A 10,997-nucleotide genomic window follows, 5' to 3' on the forward strand; every position below is an offset into this window, starting at 1 on the left:
TTTCCAGGCCGTGGCCGCCAGAGGCTCCCCGGGGTGGGGGTGGGGTGCGGACGCGCGACAGGGAGGAGGGTCCCTCCCCCAGGTGGGGCGGTGCGGACGCGCGACAGGGAGGGGTGTCCCTCCCCGGGGTGGGGGTTTGCGGACGCGCCACAGGGAGGGGGGGTTCCCTCCCCGGGGGGGGGGTGCGGACGCGCGTGGGAGGCCCTCCCCCCTCCTCCCCAGCCCGACCTCTCGCCCCCGGGTGCGACCCCGGGAGGGCTGGGTCCGGGTGTGCTCTGCGCGGACCGGGTGTGCAGGTTGGAGACTCAACCCGGAGAATCTATGCCAGTAGACGCGGCGCCTGCGGGTGAGGACCGTCCACCGCCGGGTCCGCCGGGTCTGCCGGGTCTCCGAACGCGGCGTCCTGTTCCTCGTGCCTCAGCCTCCACCTCTCCACCTGGGACCCTCTGTCACCTCTGCCAGCAGGGGGTTTAGGGAACGGTTTTCTGTGGCTTCGCTCCCCCCACCCCCAGGCAGGCCTCCCTAGAGTCCCAGGGACCGCAGACACGACCCTGAACGTCCCAGATTCCTAGCAGGTGCAGGAGCCCGGCCTAAACTGTGACCGTGGCCAGCATCCTTTATGTCAGACCTTAATACCCCCGTCTGTCACCACGGCTGGCCCCCTGACTCCAATGGTGTCTACTGAAATTCTCTCCAAATACCCTCAAAGGTGGGATGAGGGATAAGGCAGGTCGTCTGCAGGTTTTTTCCTTTCTCAGTTAGGCGAAACTAATCTAGGGACCACACTGGCCACTCAGATGGTCGCAGATGTCTGAGCAGTCCCCAGGCTGGCCACGTCAGGGGCAGCTGGAGGCCACCAATCAGATAGAACTTAAGTTCTCCACATTCAGTTCCATTAAGTAGAGAGAAGAGGGCTCGCTCTCCCGCTCCCCACCCTCCTTCCCTCTCTCTCCTCCTCCCTTTGTCTCCCTCTTCCACACATCTCTGTCACTCTCTCCCTCTCCCCTCCTCTCTCTCTCTCCTCTCTCCCTCTCTTGCTTCTCTTTTTTTCTCCTTCTTTCCCTCTTCCCCCCTCCACCTCTCTCTCTGTCTCTCCCCTCTCCCCCTCTCTCCCCCTGAGGTCCCTAGTTTGCAAAGCTGGTCATTGGGAAGAAAGGAGATTATTTAATAATTGAGGGCCATCTGGGACAGAAGGCATATACCCTAAACTCTGCTCCCCCAGATTTAAATTTGGAGGTATCTCTCAGTGCTCTAAGAGACTCTGATATAGACTTACAAGTTTCCTGAAATAAAATTACTCCTGGAATGCAGGGGTTGATATTGGTAACTTGGGGCTATGTCTTCATAAAGGAGGGCTTGTTTTTTTTTTTTCAACTTTTTTTTTTTTTTTTTTTTTTTTTTTTTTTTAATTTTTGGGACAGAGAGAGACAGAGCATGAACGGGGGAGGGGCAGAGAGAGAGGGAGACACAGAATCGGAAACAGGCTCCAGGCTCCGAGCTTTCAGCCCAGAGCCTGATGCAGGGCTCGAACTCACGGACCCCTAAAGGAGGGCTTGTTTTAATGTGTCATGTGATTCTGGCTCCCTGATAGGAAGATAATAATGTCTTTAACAATATTTCAAGAGATGACTATTTTAATCACATAAAGCCAGATCTCATTTTTTGTAGTTTTTCTTTTTTTTTTTTTTTTGGCCCAAAGAATATTAAGAGGAGCAAAGACAGAAAGCAATGCAGCTATTTTCTAAGAACATAGAAAGGAGCAGAGCTGACATCTGGGGAAAATGCGATTTGCTGATCTTTATTCCTTAGCACTGAAAAGGCTAAGGACTCCTTTTATTTAGGAACAATGAAATTTCTCTGAGCCCACACTGAGTTTGACTCCATTTACCAGTTTCTATAGTCTTGTGGCTAGAGAAAATTAGAGGTGAACCTAGGTAGTTTCATGAAAAAGAAATACACCTTATTCTTTTCATTGCAAGGAGAATGAGACATAGCCGACCTGCATGGTAGTACTGGGCGATCCTCGCACAGTTTAATCTTAAATTGTGACCACGGGCCTCTTGGTCATTGAAAATAAGATATGTCCAGGTATGTAGATAGCACAGAAGGCTAATCTCTTTTCTTTCCTGTCTGTATTGGGTCTTCAGGTACGAAGAGAGGACAAACCAGATGAGGAGACAAGCCAACTGCACTTCTCATGCAGACATTTACATAGAACCAGACTGCATTCCGGGCTCCAAGATGTCAGCAGAATGCAGCAAATCTGGGAGAGCTTAAACACTCAGCCCGGGGTCAGGTTTAAGAGCTAGGAGTTCCTTGAGCCCGAAGGTCTTGCTGGTCTCCTGGGAGCTGTACAGGTGTTTTCTCTTAGCAACTGAACATCTTACTTGGTGAGCTAGTCCGTGTTCTCCAGAGAAATATACCAGTGTTGTGTGTGTGTGTGTGTGTGTGTGTGTGTGTGTGTAGAGACAGAGAGACAGAGACAGAGACAGAGAGAGCGAGAGACTTATTTTAAGGAACTGGCTCACTCAGCTGTGGGAGCCGGCAAGTCTGAAATCTGCAGGGCAGGCTGAAAAGTCTGGCAAGAGTTGACAGAGCAGTCTTGAGTGCAGAGGCAATCCAGAAGCCGAATGTGTCCTCCTTGGGGGAACTACTCTTAAGGCCCTCAGGTGTTTGGATGAAGCCTACCCACCTTATGGAGGGTAATCTGCTTTACTCAAGGTCTACTAATATAAATGTTAATCGCGTCTAAAAAAAAATATGTTCACAGCCACAACGAGACTGGGTTGTGACCGGATAGCCGGGCACCACAGCCTAGCCGAGTTGACACATAAAATTAAACTGTCACACTTTGTTCTTAGGTCCTGGCATTCTCTTGGGTAAAATTTTATCTAACAAAAGTCTGCCAATTCTCCAGGGAAGCAATGATCCCTACCTTTGTCAAGAAATAGGAATCACTTTGAGGAAGAATGGCGTGTGTTCTAGGAAAGCCACAGTATGGTGGCCCACGGATACATTGTTTTATATCTAAACGGAGCCACTTAGGGACAAAGACCATTTCTCTACCCTTTGCTCCTTTCCTCGGGCATTGGATTCATAGATTTGGAAGTCTAGAAATGGTAGCAACACTTGATTATGGAAGAGGCTCTACTACGTGTAAAGCAACCAGGCTCATGCTCGGAGTTTGCAGGTGCGCTGGCCTCCAGCTCTACGTCCATATTCTTCTTCTAATGTGATCATGTGAAAGTTTATGCAAAACATTCTGTTATTAAAATTAATTATGAGATATTTAAGATATTGATACAGAGAATGTTACAATAGACCTCATAAACTCATTATCCAAATCTTTCTTTTTCTGGGAAAATGATGGACCCCTACCTTTTCGTTTCCCTTCCTCTCTCCATGTGGACCCTTGCAGTCTACACTTTATACTAGAAGTCTGTTGTACTGACCCCCTAACAGCCCACATTGCCCTCTGCACTGCCTGCACCTCTCCTGTCTTCTTCAAAGTGCCTTTTCCTGCACCTCCCCCCCCATCCTGGTGCGGATTGCCCGCCACCTCCATCCCAGATCTCACTCACCCATGCTCCCCACATTCCCCTCTCTTTCGCCTCCCCCCTCAACCCCCCTTGGAGGCTCTGGCCTCTGTGTGCTCCTCACTCAGTCTTTGCTTTTGCTCCCCTTGTAACGGCCCCTTACCTGGTTACCCCCATTTGATCCTTCTCCCCCAAGCCTCCATGGTATCCCTGTTCTTAACTTTTCCTTCCCAGGCTGAAGCTGTCCCCTTCCCAACACATCAGGGGTTCCAATTCTGAGTGCCCCATATTTCTTTCCACGTCTCCCCACCTCTGGTTGTTTTCTGGAACTTTGGACCTGATCACTGATCAGACATAGATTTCTCCTTGTGCTTGCCTGACTGCCTCCCTTTCTTTCTCTCTCCCTCCCTCCCTCCCTCCTTCTTTCCTCCCCTCCCTACCTTCCTCCCACCCTTTCCCTCCTTCCTCCTCCCTCCTTCCTTCTTTCCTTTCATTTTCCTTCCTTTCTCCTTTCCTCTATCCCTCCCTCCTCCCTCCCTTCCCTTCCTCCCTCCCTTCCCTTCCTTCATTCCCTCTCTCATTCCTCCCTCCTCCTCCCTCCCTCTTCCCTTCCTTCCCTCCCTCTTCCCTTCCTTCCCTCCCTCTTTCCTTCCTTCTTTCCTTCCTTCTTTCCTTCCTTCCCCGCCTACTTCCCTCCTTCCCTTCCTTCCTCCCTTCCCTTCCTTCCTTCCCCGCCTACTTCCCTCCTTCCCTTCCTTCCTCCCTTCCCTTCCTTCCTTCCCTTCCTTCCTTTATTCCTTCCCTCCCTTCCTCTTCCTTGCTTCTTTCCTTCCTTCCTCCTTCCTTTTTTACTTTCCTTTTCTTTTTGCTTTTGAACTTGAATTTTTGTCCAGCTTTTTAGTTAGGACATAGGAACCTCTTGCACTTTCCTCCCATTGCCCCTTATTCGGTAGTTCCCTTTTAAAATAAATTTATTTCAGTTAAGTTTGGGGCAAAACACAGGAAAAAACTTAGTTCTTCCTCAGAGGAGGATGCCTAGGACAGCCATAACCAAATAACACAAACTATGTGACTGAAACAATAGAAGTCTATTACCTGGCAGTTCTAGAGGCTACACATCCAAGATCAAGGTGCAGGCAGGGTCGTTTCTCCTGCTCTATGCTCCCCCCACCCCCAGCTTTTAGTGGTTTGCTGGAATCTTCTTTGTCTTGTGGATGCATCACCCAGATGCTGGTGTTCATGTTCACACGTGTGCATGTCTGCCTCCAAATTTCCCCTTGTACAAGGACAGGAGTATATATGGATCCATAGTACGTATATAATATATCAGAGAGCCCCACCCTACCCCAGGGTGACTTTATCTTCACTAGTTATACCCCATTCTGCAGGCCTGGGGGTTAGGATGTCAACATAGGGATGTTTAGGGGGACGTAGTTCCACTGATAACACCCGTTAGCTAGTGGTACATCACCTCACCCTATTCTCAACAGAGAAAGCACTCAGAGGCTCATGAGAAATCACTGCAATCACGAAACATCTCCAGGCTCTAGTATCCGTGCTCCCTTATGTAGCTATTTTGCGTCTAATGTTACTCAAGCAATTTTACATCAAATTGGCCCGTAGTCTCATGTTGTTTGCTCTTTCAGTCCAGTCACAGTCCTTTCCCTGTGCAAGTCTACTTCTGGGAGACCCTCGCTGGAATAGGTTCCCCAGCTTCTGCCTCTTTTTGCTCTCATGATAATTTTACTTAAAGTGCCTTCCAGACCTTCCCACCACTGGACCTTGGTCAGGTTTATTTCATTGCACCTCAGCACAGATTCCTATTTTGGTTAAATGCCTGGGATTAACTTGAAAGTATTACAGATGTTTTTAAGTGCTACCTGTATCATTTATACACACACATAATTTTTTTTCTAGAAGAAAAATCTAACGAAGAGCAATGACCAAGAAAATGTACTGAGCCATGTACATAGGGAGTACTGTGTACTTAACTATGTCACCGGCCCTGTTAGGCGTTCATCTGTTATCTTGTATTTCTTTTATTGTAACACTTACAATGTTCAGTAACATTTCTCCTTTCGTTTCCTACCATCTGTGGCCATCTTGTGCCCAGTTGTATCCACAGAAGTCATTTCAGCACCTGACACATGCTAGGTTCTCAGTAGTACAACTCTTGTTGGCCATACTTCACTGAAAATGTTGACATTCCAATTGAACTTTTTTAAAATTATTTTTTTTATTTTTTATTTTAGAAAGGGGGGCACATAATGGGGAAGGGGCAGAGGGAGAGAGAGAGAGAAAGAGAGAGAATCCTAAGCAGGTTCCACGGCTCAGCACAGAGCTCGTGTGTGTGTGTGGGGGGGGGGGGGGGGGAGGGGGCTCAAACTCACCACCCTGGATCATGACCTGAGCCTAAATCAAGACTCTGATGCTCAACGACTGAGCCACCCAGCTGCCCCCCAATTGCACTTTTGTGACTGAAATTTATTCAGTCCTTATCATAAACAATGCAGCTAATTAGAATTCAGAAATGCCGGGGTCCCTGGCCCAATTATGACTTGGGGTGCTGGTTTCCACACTCAGTAAATCCACAGTATCCGGAGTATACAGTAAACACCGTCCTAGCCATAGAAGTTTGCTAACAGACTAAGTTTAAAAGTGATCATCTGGTTCGCAGACATGTGTTTACACTCTCTACCAAAACACTGTGAGTGGAATAGAAAATGGCAAGGCCAGAACATTTGATTCAAGAAAGGAATTTAAAACGACTTTGCGATTCGAGGGCCTCCTCATGCAGAATTCCTTTTAGCCTTACTTGGATGGATACAGAATTCAGGAGTCCTCGGTCTTGCATTTTAACCGGGCAGCGGGAGCGGGGCGGACGTGCAGCGTCACCTTCTAAACCGGCGACTTCACTCCCCTCCCTGGTAGCACTTTCTTCTAATTAAAGGCAGAAAACCTGGGTGCAGTCCTTGACGGTTTAAGAATGAATGCTTGGTTGTGTGATGTTTATTTACACAGTCAGCTGATGCTTGTTGAGCCCCCACGAGCCGAGAGTCCACGAGGAAAGTACAGAAGGGCAGCCTCTGGAAACACCAAAGCGAGAGGAATTTCCTCCGCCGCCGCCGCCAACTTCGCTTCCCCCTGTGCACCTGCCGCGGCCGGCGGGGCGCTGGTGGGCTCGGGCCCGCGAGGGCGGGGCTGCGGGGCGGCGACCCTGGAGCAGCCACCTTGCTCCGTCTGCTACTTGCTCGGGCACAGCCGCCCGGAACCTTTAGGCGCCCGGCTGGTTTCGGTTCGGCTCGGTTGTCCGAGCGCAGCGCGCGGTCCTCTGCGCGCCGGGATGGAAGCCGCACCCACCTGCTTCGCGGGAGGAGCCGGCCCCTCACCCGGCCTCTCACCGGAAGGTTCCCGAAGACCGCGATCGGTGTGACGTCACGCGGACGAGCCCCTTCCCGCGCACAACACTCAGCTCGGCTCTCGCCTTTCCCGCCGCGAGGCTGGTCCAGGCTTTTTCCCCGGCACGGGGAGGGTGCGCGCATGCGTGCTGTCGTGCAGGTGCCCGTCCAAGCTCCCGGGTGTCCCGCGCGAGCCCCCGCCCGCCCATGCGAGCGCGACCTCCTCCGCTAGGGCGAGCGCGGGAACCTGGCGGAAGTGGCTTTCCCCCTAATGCACCGCGATTTGATCACCAAAGTCCCTCCGCCCGCCGCGCAGCTGGCTCTGTGGCTTAGTTGGCTAAAGCGCCTGTCTCGTAAACAGGAGATCCTGGGTTCGACTCCCAGCGGGGCCTGCAAAGCTTTTTTTTTTTTGTTTGGCCATTTACTCCAATTTTTTAGTCTGAAATCATCTCTGATCTCAATCTCAAATCTACTGTTTGGAGCTCTAATCTGGTTTACAGTCCTGCGTGAGGGAGCGTTTCCAATAGTTCCTGATTTCTCAGGAAGGGATTAATGACTTGTTGCTGAATAGTGCGCTTGTTGGGGAGGAGGGTCCAACTCTGACATGTTGCGGATGTCAGTCCTCCTCCCTCCATGATGCCCTTTTTAGCAAAAATCTTTGATTATGTACTGAACTCGTTTGTCGTTCTCTTTCATCTTTAACCTGTGGGCTTTCTTTTTCTGACATGGCCATTTTCGAAGAGTACAGAGCAGTTATGTTGTAACATACTGCATAATTTGGGTTAGTCTGCGGCCTCTTCACAATTAATTTAGGCTCTGTATTCTGGGCAGGAATATAACTGATGTTGTGTCTTTTTCAGTGCATCACATCAGTGGACATATAATGTCAACTGTCCCATATTGTCCCGTTCTTGCTGATGTTAATGTTGGTCACTTGCTTATGATGATGTCTTCCAGATTTCTCCGTAACTACTTTTTTTTTTTTTTGCAATTAATAAGTATCTTTTGAGGACATGCTTTGAGACTATGTAAAGGTACTGTTCTCATTCAACTTTTACCTATTTAATTTATCACTCGATGATTCTTGCCTAAATCAATTATTAATGTAATGATTTCCAAATGGTGATTTTCTAAACCCATCATTCTTTCTATATTTATAATTTGACTTCTTAGTATAAGAAGAAGACGATTTCTTTCTTCTTCATTGACTTATTTATTTGTACGGATTCACAGGTTGTTATTGTATCCAATAGGTTATAGCCCATTACTATCAGTATTTATTTTGATATTTCTTAACCTGAAGCACAATTCAGAGTTCAGTGTAGTAAACAGGAAGCACTCTAAATGTCTTAAGCAGGAAGGATTTAAAAACAGGAAACTGGATTAGTATAAAGTCAGCAGAAGTGATTGAGAGACAGACTTCAGACTGGACCTTCAAGTAAGAGTCCAAGAAATATCCACAAGACTGTGTTTGTGCTTTCCCCTGATTACAAGGATACACATATCTATAGAACTGCTTTACAAGGGAAGCTAGTGATAACATTGCTGAGCTCGTGGACATGCCACCATGTCTGCGAACCATGAGGTTAAGCTTAGGAGACCGCCTTGTCTAGGACCCTTCCCAAACTCAGGAGCTGTGACTGCACATTGGAACGTGGATGATGGCATTGGCTCTGTCACCGCTCTCTCTCCTGTTCTACAGAGGCTGGGCTTGTAACATTGCTACAGAGAAAGCATGTGTCCACAGTCTGGCTTGCCAGCAGAAAATGGCCAAAATGAGCAGGATAATATCCTGTTTTGTAAACCTCAGAGAAGTGTGCCTAATAGTTGTTTTAATATCATTTGTATCAAGATCCCTAGGTGCAAGGGGGTATGGGACATACCCTTTGTAGCTTTCCAAGCCCTCCAGTAAAGACTGTCAACCAGAAGAAAGTAGGAATGCATGCTGAATGCCAATATGTATCCAACAAATGTACACTCTCCTTTTATCCCTGGGGTGTGAAGACAGTAACAATAGCACTGCCTCCTGGGCACATTTAGAATTGTGTCAGCTTTCTAGGGCTGCCGTCACAAAGCCCCACAGACACGATGGCTTAAATAACAGGAATTTTTTTTCTCACAGTTCTTGAAGAAAGTAGTCTGCAATCAGGTGTTGGTTGGGTCGTTCTTCAAAGCCTTTCCCCTTGGTTTGTGGATGGCAACCACGAGTGTCTTTATATTAAATACAACCAGGCAAATGAATCAATATTTTTATTTATGTAGGGGTTTTTTTTTTTTTTGGTGTCTTAAATAGGCTTTCCCTATAGAAAGTTCAAGAACATTAATTTTTACTTTATTTAAAGACCAGTCTCTGTTTCTTAGCCTCACCATATCAATTTTTTCGCTTCTGTATTAGAAAATGTTAAATAAATTACAATTGCTGAATCTTCACACATAAAAGATGAACTTAATCCTTGCTCAGGCAATGGGGGAAATGCAAACAGAAGTACAGACTTTGGCCAAACGAAGCAAGAGGCATCGTCATTATAGGATTTGCTGGGGAGGGGGGGCGAGTTTAAGTTTTAAATATAATAATATAATATAGTATAATATAATCGAAACAGCGTTTTATAGAATCAAAGCAAAGCAGGACTGTATATAAAGTGGCAGCATCAGGCAGGCCTGAGAATTGGACTCACATCCTGTTTTCTTAAAACTACAGAGTTAGAGGGGCATCTGGGTGGCTCAGTCTGCTGAGCGACCGACTCTTGAGTTCAGCTCAGGCCATGATCCCAGGGTTGTGGGATGAGGCCCCATGCTGAGTGTGGAGCCTGCTTAGGACTCTCTCTCTCCTTCTGCTTCTCTGCCCCCACTGGCATGTGCTTGCTCTCTCTCTAAAAAAGTAATAAAGAAAACTATACAGTTATAATAAATTTTAGAAGATGTTCCTGAAAATCCTTACTGAAACTCTGGAAAGTGGTTGGAAATAGAGTCTAAGTTTCTATGTCAAAGTCATAGCAAAATTTTTTGTCAAAGCCAAAGTCATTTAAGCCACATCAGTTAGATAATAAGGATACTCTATTGTTACTGACATGATTTCCAAGAACAAATTTTCTTAGCCTATGTTTTTAGAGGACACTGTTGGCCTATGTCCCTGATGATAATTGGTAAGAGCAGTTTTTTCTGGTTTACAAAAAGAACCAAGGAGAAGCCAATAAAACCTTTTGCTCTCTGCATGGATTTTTTTTTAAATGTTTACTTATTTTTGAGACAGAGAGAGACACAGCATGAGCAGGGAAGGGGCAGAGAGAGAGGGAGACACAGAATGGGAAGCAGGCTCCAGGCTCTGAGCTGTCAGAACAGATCCCGACGCGGGGCTTGAACCCAAGAACTGTGAGATCATGACGTGAGCCAAAGTCGGACGCTTAACCGACTGAGCCACCCAGGCGGCCCCCTCTGCATGGATTTCTAACCAAGTCTCTCTTTCCTCTTGTACCTGAAGACTGTTCTTGGCCTACAATTTCTCCTTGTTACATTCTCAGCTTCCAGCAACCAACTCATTAGAAATTAGTCATGTGTTTACCCCATTTATACCAGTGGTGGACTTCCTAGTCAGCGGCTGGCTTTAGATGTGATCTCCTCTAAAACAGAAAGAATGAGATGTAAAGCATTTCTTTGGTTATGAACGGTAGAGGCACTTATGACAAAGTTCAAAAAGTTGCTGACAAAGCAAAGTTGCAGAAGTGGAAATAACCAGTCCACCGTCTCAGCTTAATCTCTCCTTACCCTCGCCTCTGCTCCTTGTTCAAGGGGAACAGAACATCAGTCTGTGCCCTTGGCAGAGCAAGTCGAGTATTTTCTTCAGCAGCATATTTGGCTTTCTGGCCAGAGTGAAACCTGACTTAGTTGCTTCCAGTTTAAATTGCTCAAAAGTGTCAAAAGGGCTAAAAGCCACAGACGTCTGGTTCAAGATGTAGCATTTTAAAAAGGCGTGCCACAAGCGGCCAGAGACTGGAGATGCTGGGGATCGAACCCAGGACCTCATACATGCAAAGCATGCGCTCTACCACTGAGCTACATCCCC

At 47.4% G+C, this 10,997-nt stretch overlaps 2 non-coding genes across 2 annotated transcripts; one reads left to right on the plus strand and one right to left on the minus strand.

The window, feature by feature from the left end:
- Nucleotides 1-7,252: 7,252 nt before the first annotated feature.
- TRNAT-CGU (transfer RNA threonine (anticodon CGU)) lies at nucleotides 7,253-7,326 on the plus strand. Its single transcript has one exon. It is a non-coding gene; the product is annotated as a tRNA-Thr (tRNA).
- Nucleotides 7,327-10,925: 3,599 nt separating this feature from the next.
- TRNAA-UGC (transfer RNA alanine (anticodon UGC)) lies at nucleotides 10,926-10,997 on the minus strand. Its single transcript has one exon. It is a non-coding gene; the product is annotated as a tRNA-Ala (tRNA).

This window comes from Panthera onca, chromosome B2 (genome assembly GCF_046562875.1).
Source record: "Panthera onca isolate mPanOnc1 chromosome B2, mPanOnc1 haplotype 2, whole genome shotgun sequence".
Lineage (NCBI taxonomy): Eukaryota > Metazoa > Chordata > Mammalia > Carnivora > Felidae > Panthera > Panthera onca.